A 14010-nucleotide genomic window follows, 5' to 3' on the forward strand; every position below is an offset into this window, starting at 1 on the left:
CCCGCTGACTGTATATACCGCATATGTATCCCCGTGAGTCAGGTCCACACCTTATATACAGTCACTGTGAGGGGGAATAAGCAAACAGCCCTGACGAGAAGAGGATTCTCCCTGCAGTCAATCACATCCTTTTTATCACCTGAGGGAAATTGAAAGGTATAATCTGATTGGTTGCTATAGGCAACGTCTCAGAAATCTGATGAGGAGATGCCCCTGGCAACCAATTAGATTCCTCCTGTTATCTCACACTAAAACTAAAAGCTTCAACTTGATTGGTTTCTATGGGAAACTCCTCACGTTTACACTGAATAGAACATGAAACCTGATGAGGCGATGCCTCTATAGCAACCAATCACAATCCACTTCATAGATCACAGTGAGGCATTTGAAAATTGAAAGCAGCAATCTGATTGGTTGCTTTGGTCAACCCATATTTACAGTGGGTTAAAAAAAAAGTCAACAATGTGTGGCGGCCATTTTAAAATAGTAATAAAAATGACGGTGCTGTACGGCGATGAGATCTTGAAAATGTTCAAAATCTGGAATTGAAGATACGTAATGTATACAACGTAATGTTACCAAATAAAAGGGGCCATCTAAATTGTGAGCAAACAAAAGCCAAAAATTAGATAAAATTGCAAAAAATAAATGTCACCCATTATATCCCCATCAGCCCATCTCCTCCACATTGGTCTTTACAGTTTAGTTTGCTACAGTGATGATGTCATGTACAGCCATGTGACCTTTGCAGCCAATCAGTGGCCTCATCGCTGATGAGAGCATGTACAGCATGTGACTGCTGAGGCCAGTGACTGGCTGCAGAGTTCACATGATTGGCTGCAGAGGTCACATGATTGGCTGCAGAGGTCATATGGATGTATGTGATGTCATAGCAGCAAATAAATCAATAGAAAATGATGATGGAGCGGCAGGGGATAGAATTGCTAAGTTTTGGTTACTTCTAGACAACCCCTTTAAAGGGAATCTGTCACCCTTTTTTTCGAGTATGAGCTGCCGACACCGCCATCTGGGGCTTATCTACAGCATTTTGTAATGCTGTAGATAAGCCCCTGATGTAACCTGAAAGATAAGAAAAAGGAGTTATATTATACTCATGGGGGGGGTGGTCCGGTCTTGGTCCGATGGGTGTCGCGGTCGGGCGCCTCCCATCTTCATAGGATGCCGTGCTCTTCTTTCCTTCCTGTCGTGGCTCCGACTCCTGCGTACTGCAGGACTCTGCTCTGCCCTCAACAGGGCAGGGGAAAAAACAAGGGAGGGGGCGCAGACATAGGGCTTCACCTGGTATAAGTCAATGAAAATGAAAAAAGTACTCTGAAGTACTCACCCTTTATGGGTTGTGTTCAGACACAACCACTCACAACATTTTTTGCAGTTGTATACTGTACTGTAACCTGAAGAAGAGGTGCGGTTTGTCTCCTCGAAACGCGTAGTTTTTGTAGTACATTTAATAAAGAACTTTAAATATTTATATGGATTTCTGAAGAATTCGTGTCACTGTGGCAGCGCGGTTGCACAGAAGTGCTCAACAGGGCAGAGCAGTGCGCCTGCGCAAGAGCCACACTAGAAAGGAGAGAAGAGGACGGCATCGTATGAAGATGGGAGGCGCCGGACCGTACGCCAGGGTGAGTATAATCTAACTCTTTTTTCTTATCTTTCAGGTTACATCGGGGGATTATCTACAGCATTACAGAATGCTGTAGATAAGCCCCTGATGGCGGTGCCGGCAGCTCATAGTCGAAAAATGGGGTGACAAATTCCCTTTAACCCCTTCCTGCCATCTGACGTACTATCCCGTCCATGGGACTTGGGCCCCTATGCCCATGGACGGGATAGTACGTCTACCGCGATCAGCGGCGCCCACGTGGTGAGCGCCGCTGATCGCGGCCGGGTGTCAGCTGATTATCACCGCCCCCGACACGTTATCCCCTTGCACACCGGGAGTTAAAGGGAAGCATCGGCAGGGAGGGGGCTCCCTCCGTGCTTCCCTGAGCCCCCCACGGCAGTGCAATGTGCAGCGCTGCTGCGGGGGGCTCCTTTCCTCCAGGCCCCCGAATCCAAGATGGCGACAGGGGCCTTCGGGGGCCTGCAGGAAGATGGCTTCCTCAGTGTCTGCAAACAGCAGGCATGAGGAAGCCTTCGGCACTGCCTGTGACAGATCGCTGATGATGTGACAGATCAGCGATCTGTCACAGGACAGTGATGTCCCACCTGGGACTATATAATAAAGTAAAAAAAAAAATAAAAAAAAGTGTAAAAATTTTAAAAAAATCGCCAAATAAATTAGTAAAAGAAAAAAAAAATATTCCACAATAAATTCATGTTTTGAAAATAATAAAAAAAAACAATAAAAGTACACATATAAGGTATCGCCGCGTCCGTAACGACCCGCCCTATAAAACTGTCCCATTAGTTAACCCCTTTAGTGAACCCCTTAAAAAATAAAAATAAAAAACGAAGCAAAAAATAATGATTTATTATCATACTGCCAAACAAAAAGTGTAATACCGCACGATCAAAAAGACGCATATAAATATCCATGGTACAGCTGAAAACGTCATCTTGTCCCTCAAAAAACGAGCCACTACACAGCATCATCAGCGAAAAAATAAAAAAGTTATAGCTCGCAGAATAAAGCGATGCAAAAATAATTATTTTTTATATAAAATAGTTTTCATTGCATAAAACCGACAAAACATAAAAAAATGACCTAAATGAGGTATCGCTGTAACCGTACTGACCCGAAGAATAAAACCGCTTTATCAATTTTACCGCACGCGGAACGGTGTAAACGCACTCCCCCAAAAGAAATTCATGAAACGCTGGTTTTTGTTCATTCTGCGTCACAAAAATAGGAATAAAAAGCGATCAAAAAATGTCACGTGCCCGAAAATGGTATCAATAAAAACATCATCTCGTCCCGCAAAAAATAAGACCTCACATGACTCGGTGGGTCAAAATACGGAAAAATTATAGCTCTCAATATGTGGTGATGCAAAAACTATTTTTACAATAAAAAGCGTCTTTTAGCGTGCGACAGCTGCCAAACATAAAAACCGCCATAAATAGTAAATCAAACCCCCCGTTATCACCCCCTTAGTTAGGGAAAAATAATAAAATTAAAAAAAATGTATTTATTTCCATTTTTCCATTAGGGCTAGGGTTAGGGTTAGGGCTAGGGCTAGGGTTAGGGCTTGGGTTAGGGCTAGGGTTAGGGTTAGGGCTGAGATTAGGGTTAGGGGTGTGTTGGGGTTAGGGTTGGAGTTAGAATTGGGGGTTTCCACTGTTTGGGCACATCAGGGGCTCTCCAAATGCAACATTGCGTCTGATCTCAATTCCAGCCAATTCTGAGTTGAAAAAGTCATATGGTGCTCCTTCCCTTCTAAGCTCTGCCATGCGCCCAAACAGTGTTTTACCCCCACATGTAGGGTATCAGCCTACTCAGGACAAATTGCAAAACAATTTTTGGGGTCCAATTTCTCCTGTTACCCTTAGGAAAATAAAAAATTGGGGGCAAAAATATCATTTTTGTGGAAAAAAATGATTTTTTTATTTTCACGTCCGAGCGTTATAAACTTCTGTGAAGCACTTGGGGGTTCAAAGTGCTCACCACACATCTAGATAAGTTCCGTGGGGGGTCTAGTGTCCAAAATGGGGTCACTTGTGGGGAGTTTCAATAGTTTAGGTACATCAGGGGCTCTCCAAACACACATGACACCCGCAGACCATTCCATCAAAGTCTGCATTCCAAAACGTCACTGCTTCCCTTCCGAGCCCCGACGTGTGTCCATACAGTAGTTTTCTCCCATATATGGGGTGTCAGCGTACTCATGACAAATTGGACAACAACTTTTGTGGTCCAATTTCTCCTGTTACCCTTGGGAAAATAGAAAAATTGGGGACTAATTGATCATGTTTGTGGAAAAAATACGATTTTTTTATTTTTATGCCCTGGCATTATAAACTTCTGTGAAGCCCTTGGGGGTTCAAAGTGCTCACCTCACATCTAGATAAGTTCCTTAGGGGGTCTAGTTTTCAAAATGGGGTCATTTGTGGGGGGTTTCCACTGTTTAGGTACATTAGGGGCTCTCCAAAGACAACATGACACCCGCAGACCATTCCATCAATGTCTGCATTCCAAAACATCACTACTTCCCTTCCGAGCCCTGACGTGTGTCCATACAGTAGTTTTCTCCCACATATGGGGTGTCAGCGTGCTCATGACAAATTGGACAACAACTTTTGGGGTTCAATTTCTCCTGTTACCCTTGGGAAAATAAAAAAATTGGGGACTAATTGATCATGTTTGTGGAAAAAATACGATTTTTTTATTTTCATGCCCTGGCATTATAAACTTCTGTGAAGCCCTTGGGGGTTCAAAGTGCTCACCTCACATCTAGATAAGTTCCTTAGGGGGTCTAGTTTTCAAAATGGGGTCATTTGTGGGGGGTTTCCACTGTTTAGGTACATTAGGGGCTCTCCAAAGGCAACATGACACCCGCAGACCATTCCATCAATGTCTGCATTCCAAAACATCACTACTTCCCTTCCGAGCCCCGACTTGTGCCCATACAGTAGTTTTCTCCCACATATGGGGTATCAGCATACTCAGGACAAATTGGACAACAACTTTTGGGGTCCAATTTCTCCTGTTACCCTTGGGAAAATAAAAAAAATGGTGACTAAAAAATCATGTTTGTGGAAAAAATACGAATTTTTTATTTTCACGCCCGGGCGTTATAAACTTCTGTGAAGCACTGGGGGGTTCAAAGTGCTCACCACACATCTAGATAAGTTCCTTGGGGGGTCTAGTTTACAAAATGGTGTCATTTGTGGGGGGTTTCCACTGTTTAGGTACATCAGGGGTTTTCCAATCGCGACATGGTGTCCGATCTCAATTCCAGCCAAAAACGTCAAATGGCGCTGCTTCCCTTCCGAGCTCTGCCATGCGCCAAAATAGTGGTTTACCCCCACATGTGGGGTATCAGCGTACTCAGGACAAATTGCACAATAACTTTTAGGGTGCTGTTACCCTTGGAAAAATAAGAATTGAGGGTGAAAAGATCATTTTTGTGGAAAAAATATGATTTTTTAATTGTACGGCTTTATGTTATAAACTTCTGTGAAGCCCTTGGGGGTTCAAAGTTCTCACCACACATCTAGATAAGTTCCTTAGGGGTCTAGTTTCCAAAATGGTGTCATTTGTGGGGGGTTTCCACTGATTAGGTACATCAGGGGTTTTCCAATCGCGACATGGTGTCCGATCTCAATTCCAACCAAAAACGTCAAATGGCTCTGCTTCCCTTCCGAGCTCTGCCATGCGCCCAAATAGTGGTTTACCCCCACATGTGGGGTATCAGCGTACTCAGGACAAATTGCACAATAACTTTTAGGGTGCTGTTACCCTTGGAAAAATAAGAATTGAGGGTGAAAAGATCATTTTTGTGGAAAAAATTTGATTTTTTAATTGTACGGCTTTATGTTATAAACTTCTGTGAAGCCCTTGGGGGTTCAAAGTTCTCACCACACATCTAGATAAGTTCCTTAGGGGGTCTAGTTTCCAAAATGGTGTCATTTGTGGGGGGTTTCCACTGTTTTGGTGCATCAGGGGTTTTCCAATCGCGACATGATGTCCGATCTCAATTCCAGCCAAAAACGTCAAATGGCGCTGCTTCCCTTCCGAGCTCTGCCATGCGCCCAAATAGTGGTTTACCCCCACATGTGGGGTATCAGCATACTCAGGACAAATTGCACAATAACTTTTAGGGTCCTGTTACCCTTGGGAAAATAAAAATTGGGGTGAAAAGATCATTTTTGTGGAAAAAATATGATTTTTTAATTGTACCGCTGTACGTTATAAACTTCTGTAAAGCCCTTGTGGGTTCAAAGTTCTCACCACATATCTAGATAAGTTCCTTGGGGGTCTAGTTTCCCAAATGGGGTCACTTGTAGGGGGTTTCCACTGTTTAGGTACATCAGAGACTCTCCAAACGTGACATGGCGTCCGATCTGAATTCCAGCCAATTTTGCATTGAAAAAGTCAAACGGCGCTCCTTCCATTCTGAGCTCTGCCATGCGCCGAAACAGTCGTTCCCCCCCACAAATCAAGTATCAGCGTACTCAGGACAAATTGCACAATAACTTTTGCAGTCCAATTTCTCCTGTTACCCTTGGTAAAATAAAAAAAATTGAACCTGAAGTATTTTTTTTGTGACAAAAAGTTAGATGTTCATTTCTTTGTAAATATTCAAAAAAATTCCTGTGATGCACCTAATGGGTTAATAAACTTCTTGAATGTGGTTTTGAGCACGTTAAGGGGTTCAGTTTTTAGAATGGTGTCACTTTTGTGTATTTTCTATCATATAGACCCCTCAAAGTGACTTCAAATGTGATGTGGTCCTAAAAATAAAATGGTGTTGTAAAAATGAGAAATCGCTGGTCAACTTTTAACCCTTATAACTTCCTAACAAAAAAAAATTTTGGTTCCAAATTTGTGCTGATGTAAAGTAAACATGTGGGAAATGTTAGTTATCAAGTTTTTTGTGTGCCGTATCTCTGTGATTTAAGGGCATAAAAATTCAAAGTTCGAAAATTGCGAAATTTTCAAAATTTTTGCCAAATTTCCATTTTTTTCACAAATAAACGCAAGTTATTTGAATGAAATTTTACCACTAACATGAAGTACAATATGTAATGATAAAACAATGTCAGAATCACCGGGATCCATGGAAGCGTTCCAGAGTTATGACCTCATAAAGGTACAGTGGTCAGAATTGTAAAAATTGGCCCGGTCATGAACGTGCAAACCACCCTTGGGGGTGAAGGGGTTAAAGTCTTTGTCAATCTCAGGCCAGCTTTGTACAAGGCCGTGGAACACGTTTTTGCAGGACAGATTTGGACAGTGTAACTGTATATGGTTCCTGTAGCTCAGCATAGAGCGGCCCCCAATAATAATGAGTTATGACGTTCATTACCTCAGTCGCTCACATGCGATGTAATAGTAGAGGACGACTTTTGGGATGGAGTCGCCCCATTAAGTGGCTCCGATTGGTTCTGTTTAACCCTTTAGATGCAGCTATCAATTGTTTGATATGGTGAGGACAACCACACCTGCACGTATCGCCCTCAACTGTGACGCAATCCATCGGTTAACAGAGGGTCTCCTAAGGGCCTCTGCCGCCACCATTTTGGGGCTCCTGCGAGGCACGGCCACAGGCTTCATGCGACATAGTGATTTGTCCTGTTTATTATAAGGCATTTATATGTCAAAATTCTATGTAATATAAGCGATTACAGGTTCTAAAAGGTGGAACAAAAGATACGTTAATAGCAGTAAAAAGAAAAAAAAAGAAATGAAAAAATATAAATAAAAATAATTATGTATTATATAAGAATAATTGAGCGTATTTGGTATTGTCGTATCTGGAAAAGTCTGATCACTCACGAAATTAAATGAATTAAGTGATACCGTCAAGAAAAGAAAATCAAAACTCCAGAATTGCTGTTTTTTTGCCATTACCACACTTCTCCGCTCCAAAAAAGGTTAAATTATCATTCAATGAATGAACTGTCCTGTCCTGTCTAATTGTATCGTAATCGTGAGATGATGAAGAGTCCCACCACTTTCTTATGCACTTTTTTGTGCCTTACCATATCAGGATCTCTGCTTGTTTGCAATGAATTGAAGCATTTTTATGGAAATCAGGAGACTTAAAAGCCATCCAGATCTAGTTCTTCTCACAGCTGAGTGTTTGCTACAACGGTTTCCAGCCTCGACCATCCTCTGTGCAGCACAGCTCTTGCCCAAACACCTCAGGTGCACCCCTTGTACCCCTTTATCGAAAACTGGGTCTGCTATGACTCTTAGTCTGACGTGTGGTAGATCTGGCACAAAATGATGGCGCATATGTGAACAGAGCTTTAATATAATATATCTTATGAGAGAATTCGGCTTCTTTCTCCTCCGGATGGATTTTCACTCTCAATTCATGGGTAAAACCAGTGTTCAGTGGATACAGACGACCACATCACTTACACGAGAGATGACAGCTGGTGCTCATAATGTTCTATGGAGGGAGAGGAGCCAGAGGCTGACACTCACATTCTACTGCAGGTTCTGGAACGACCGTTACAGTTTAAATGTATCAGTCTGGAGTCACAACTCATGGAGGCAGGGCCGCCATCAGGGAATTGCTGCCCTGACTGGTGTATGGGGCTCGGTCAGCAGAGGGGGCCCACATCGGGCTCCGTCTCTTCTGCTGATCGGGCCACAGCGGCAGGATTCTCCAGTGCAGTAACTGAACATCTACGTCCGCAGGCTCAGTTACTCTATTGCAGGCCCGTGCAAGCCAGCACGGCAATAGTTAAAGACATGGGAGCAGAATGAAGACACGGGGCAGAATGGAGACATGGGGGAGGATTGGAGACACGGGGGCAGGATTGGAGACACGGGGACAGGATGGAGACACGGGGGCAGGATGAAGACACAGGTGCAGAATGGAGACTCGGGGCAGAATGGAGACTCGGGGGCAGGATGGAAAACATGGAGGCAGGATGGGAGACATGGGTGCAGAATGTAGACAAGGGGCAGAATGTAGACAAGGCAGAATGGAGACAAGGGCAGGATTGGAGACTCAGGGACAGGATGGGAGATATGGAGGCAGGATGGGAGACGGGCAGAAAGTAGACAAGGGGCAGAATGGAGACACGGGGCAGAATGGAGACACGGGGCAGAATGGAGACACGGGGCAGGATGGGAGACACGGTGCAGAATGGAGACAAGGTGTAGGATTGTAGACGAGGGGCAGGATTGTAGACAAGTGGCAGGATGGGAGACACGGGGCAGAGTGGAGACACGGGGCAGAGTGGAGACACGGGGCAGAATGGAGACACGGGGCAGGATGGGAGACACGGGGCAAAATGGAGACAAGGTGCAGGATTGGAGACAAGGAGCAGGATTGGAGACAAGGGGCAGGATTGGAGACAAGGGCAGGATTGGAGACAAGTGGCAGGATGGGAGACACGGGGCAGAATGTAGACGCGGGGTAGAGTGGAGACACGGGGGCAGAGTGGAGACACGGGGGCAAGATGGGAGACACGGGGGCAGGATGGGAGACAGGGGCAGGATGGGAGATATGGGGCAGGATGGGAGACACAGGGCAGGATGGGAGACATGGTGCAGGATAGAGACATGGGGCAGGATGGGAGACACGGAGCAGGATGGGAGACATGGGGGCACAATGGAGACAGGCAGGATTGGAGACACAGAGGACAGGATGGAGACATGGTGCAGGATCGAGACATGAGGAAGGATGGAGACAGATGGGGCAGGATGGAGACAGATGGTGCAGGATCATGTGGCAGGATGGAGACAGATGGTGCAGGATCTTGGGGCAGGATGGAGACAGATGGTGCAGGATCATAGATCAGGATGGAGACAGATGGTGCAGGATCATGGGGCAGGATGGAGACAGATGCTGCAGGTTCATGGGGAAGGATGAATACGATGGAGACAGATGGGGCAGGATCATGGGGCAGATGAGGCAGGATCATGGGGCAGGATGGAGACAGATAGTGTAGGACCATGGCGAAGGATGGATACGATGGAGACAGATGGAACAGTATCATGGGACAGATAGGGCAGATGGGGCAGGATCATGGGACAGATGGGACCGGATCATGGGATAGATGGGGCAGGATGGGGAGATCATGTGGGGCAGGATGGGACATCACATGGGGGCAGGATAGGAGAACACATGGCTGGAGCCAGGAATGAGGCACATGGGGGCCAGGATGGGGGATATTATTACCATAGGGGTTAATTAAGGGATATTATAACTGCAGTGATGTATTTATTTTATTTTTTTAGGATATTGTTTTTAAATGGGGGTGGTCTTGTTACTGTGCAGAGCAACACTGTCGCCTTTTTTTTCTTCATCTGTTGTAGATTAGAATTTGAGAAAAAAATAAGTAATGTGTTCTGCAAGTGGTGCTCTAGATAACTGTTATTTCCTGCAGAGACGAGCCCTGGCTGGAAGAAGTGACTGCGGTCTGTGCTGGATGAAGATTAAAAGCGAAGATGATGGACTTCACCTAGAGACGTCCCTGGTGAGTCAGTGTGTTACCTTTACACTGACACTATGCACTGTATACTATATACAGCGGTCCAGTGTACAATGTCACCAGTGATCACTTTATTAAACTAGTTTCACACTAGCGTATCTACACGCAGCGCACGGCACCGCTAACACCTGCCCCCTGCCCGCCCCGTCCGGTCATTGCCTCCTACTATCGCACACGGCTGCATGTGATCTGCGCACCCAATCTTTAGCATAGGGTGCGCAGACCTTGCTCTGGCCATGCGCTAGTAGGATTTTTGCGTGCGCTGCGCACTTTTGAAGGTGCGCCGAGCGCACCAAAATGCAACATGGTGCGTTCGGCGCACACCGGCGCACCTTCAAAAGTGCACAGCGCACGCAAAAATCCTACTAGCGCATGGCCAGCGCACGGTCTGCGCACCCTATGTTAAAGATAGGGTGCGCAGATCGCATGCAGCCGTGTTATGAATGAGTCACCGTAGGAGGCAAAAACAGAAATGCTAGCTAAGTCCAGAAAACCAGAGAAGTTGGCAGCTATCTTCATAGCGATATTTTTTGATGATAACCAAACCATATCACCCACCTTAAACTGGGGACCAACGGTCCTATGTCGGTTGGAAAACCGCTGGGCCTTTTCCTGGGAGAGAGATAACTTATCCACCACTTGGTCCCAGATCTGGTGCATTCTCTCCACCACAGTTGCAACACCTGGGCAGGCAGAAGGCTCCACCTGCCCTGAAGAAAATCGAGGATGAAACCCAAAGTTACAAAAAAAAGGTGACATCAAAGTGGCAGAACTAGCTCTATTATTTAAAGCAAATTCGGCCAAGGGCAAAAAATAATTTACAATTATTTTTGAAATTCAAAAATTTAGACCGATCCCCAAAAAATACATCAGGAGTAGGGATCTTTGGTTCAGCAGCATGTGAATGAGCAAGGCAGGCGGAAATTCCCTGCACTTCCGCAGCGAGCTGCTCCACACGATCAGACAATTGCTTTATCTCCATTGAGAGAAAGAAAAATTCCCCCTACGGCCTCAGAGATATAGAGGAAAAAATATACACACTTTTTTTTATTTTTTTTTTATTCTTTCCTGCTATTGAGTACCCTAGGATCTGCGTAAGGCTGGTGATTCATTTTAGAGTGATATGGTTTGGTTATCATCAAAAAATTTCGCTATGAAGATAGCTGCCAGCTTCTCTAGTTTTCTGGACTTAGCTAGCATTTCTGTTTTTGCCTCCTACGGTGACTCATTCATAACAGAATCACCAGCCAGGCAGAAGGGCGTCGGCTGCCTTATATCCAGTCAGAGATCCCCGTCGCCCAGTCATCCTTTCCCAGCTCAGGTGCTTGGTAATCAGCCTCACTACCTTCCTTCACCAGAAGAGGGAGTTCATCAGACCTCAATGGTGAAGGGGAAAATGAACTCATAACACAGCCGTGTGCGATAGTAGGAGGAAATGACCGGATGGGGCGGGAAGGGGGCGGGGCTTAGCGGCTCCGTGCGCTGCTTGTAAAATGTGCTAGCGTGAATCCAGCCTTACCTTTACAATAAACACTATATACAGAGCTCCTGTGTATAATGTCACCAGTGATCACTGTATTACATGTACAGAGACACTGCATACTAAGTACAGATCTCCTGTGTATAATGGCACTTATATTTATATTAGTATTGTGTTTTTTTTATTACTGATCAGTCTTGTAGTATTCAGTCACTATGTGGTGGTATTATGTTGTCCGGACGGCGGTTTTTGGTCCTTGTATGTGCTATTATTTGGTCACTTTGTGGTGGTAATATGTCATGGTGTCGTGGTATTTGTTCCTTGTATATGGTATTATTGGTCACGATGTGGTGGTAATATGTGGTCTGGACATGTTGTGGTGGTATTTTTTCATTGTATGTGCTATTATTTGGTCACTATGTGGAGGTAATATGTGTCTGGTCATAGTGTGGTGGAATTTGTCCCCTATATGTGATATTATTGGTCATTTTTTTAAAACTGAAAAATAAATAAAAATATACCTAAACTGTATTGGATATTTTAACAAATGTTTAATCGGTTACAGTAGAGTAGGGCCCGACCAAAAGAATCTACCTTGTAAAAAAATACATTACAAAGTCCCAGAGCTTCCCATGTTTACCATTTACAAAGTTCATCTGAAACTTAATCAGGCTTTAATTTCTCCCCATTTCAAGAGCTCTGCTTCCTGTCAGGGCTCCTCTGACAATCTTTGGTTTATGTTATCTTCTCACCAATGGGGCTCTTTTCTCTATTTCCACTGCTGATGGGGAAGGCAAGAAAATGTAACTCTTCATCTCAGCCACTAGGGGGCAATGCAATACCGCTTCACAAGCACTATACCTCTATCTATGCCCCGCTAGCAGGACCATTGCATAGATTTTGGGGTCATTTATGATACGTATGGTGGTTACGGTACATCTGGATTTTTTGCACACCAAATCGTGCATTTTTGTTATTGTTGCAGATTTCGTTGTGGAAATGTTTTCGAATTTCAGTAGATTTTGCGTGTTTGCAAAGGGTTAAATTCTCAGTGAAGATCCGCAGCATAAATTGACATATTATAGCAGCGGTATTATCAGGTGATATGTCTCGCATCCACAAAAACCAGCACAGCAACGGGATACAGTGTTCCTGTAGGGTTGTGCAGTCATAAGGAGGAAATGGGAAAACGGTGACCTTAGTGGAGCGGAGATCTCCATATTCCCCAACAGACATAACCCTGGTGTCAAATGAGGACATAGATATGGACAAATTGCAAAAAAATAATACAAACTTCTGAAATTCATTTTAGTGTGGTTTTGTCTTTTAACAGAGTTCATTGCACAGTAAAAATAGAGGCACATCACACGTCAGGGAGAAAGCATTAATACCTTTAGGGAGGGCAGATCACACAGACTATATAGTGCACATGTCAGGGGAAAAGCTTCCATTGGCCCATTTGAGAAGACCACTGATAAAAAAAAGCCTGTAATAGTTGGGGACCCTGTTGGATGTTTTGCCTTAAGGTCTGGAAGCTTTAAATTATGCCGCTGGTAGGAAGATCACCAAGGCTTTAGATCTCACACGGGAAGGGCAAAGCATCCACGTCTTCAGGGAGGGCAGACCACAAAACTATCGTATATTGCACACATTAGGAGGGTAAATAACAGACTGCATCTGTGCAAAATGGAAAAAAAAGCAGATTGTGCAGGGAAAACAGAAATCATATAACAATTCTGCAACTTTCTAATAATTTTACTTATTACCATTTTAAGCTGTTTACATCCAGATGCTGAAAGCCCACCTTTACGTAATTGTACTCACAGCTGAGGATTTGTTACAATTGTATTCAGCCTAGGCAATCCACTGTGAGAAAAGCAGTTTGCAGCGACAGATGCGGTTTGTATGGAGTCAGGGAGTCACATAGGTTTGTATTAGTACTGTATACATAAAACCACAATACCTTTTTGCTTCACTTCGTATTTTAGATGTATGGGAACAATGAGAACTCAGCTTTCCTGGAATCAGACAGGACTAGCAATACTTAAATCTAATGGTTTTCTTTATGTTCATGTTTTCCGAATATAGATTGTAAAACAAACACTAAAACGAAGTGTCAAAGATAACAAGATAACACTGGAGAGATCATGTAGATCCCACTGCTGCCACCAGTTTGTCAGGAAATGAGTTGAAACTCCGCTGCCTCCAATCGTCAGGGAAATCATGCCATACAGTGAGCATATGGTATATACACCTCTGATTCCACCTCATGGAATATATATATACCCCGATACGGTCACTGCTAACTCCACAGTAACAAAAAGAACTACTCACTGCCGCCAAAAATTGTTTATACAGGCCTATTCAGGTAGCATATGGCTTCAGGGGTG

The sequence above is a fragment of the Dendrobates tinctorius genome, unplaced genomic scaffold (genome assembly GCF_039654945.1).
Source record: "Dendrobates tinctorius isolate UK_male_01 unplaced genomic scaffold, ASM3965494v1 ptg000058l, whole genome shotgun sequence".
NCBI classification, from domain to species: Eukaryota; Metazoa; Chordata; class Amphibia; order Anura; family Dendrobatidae; genus Dendrobates; species Dendrobates tinctorius.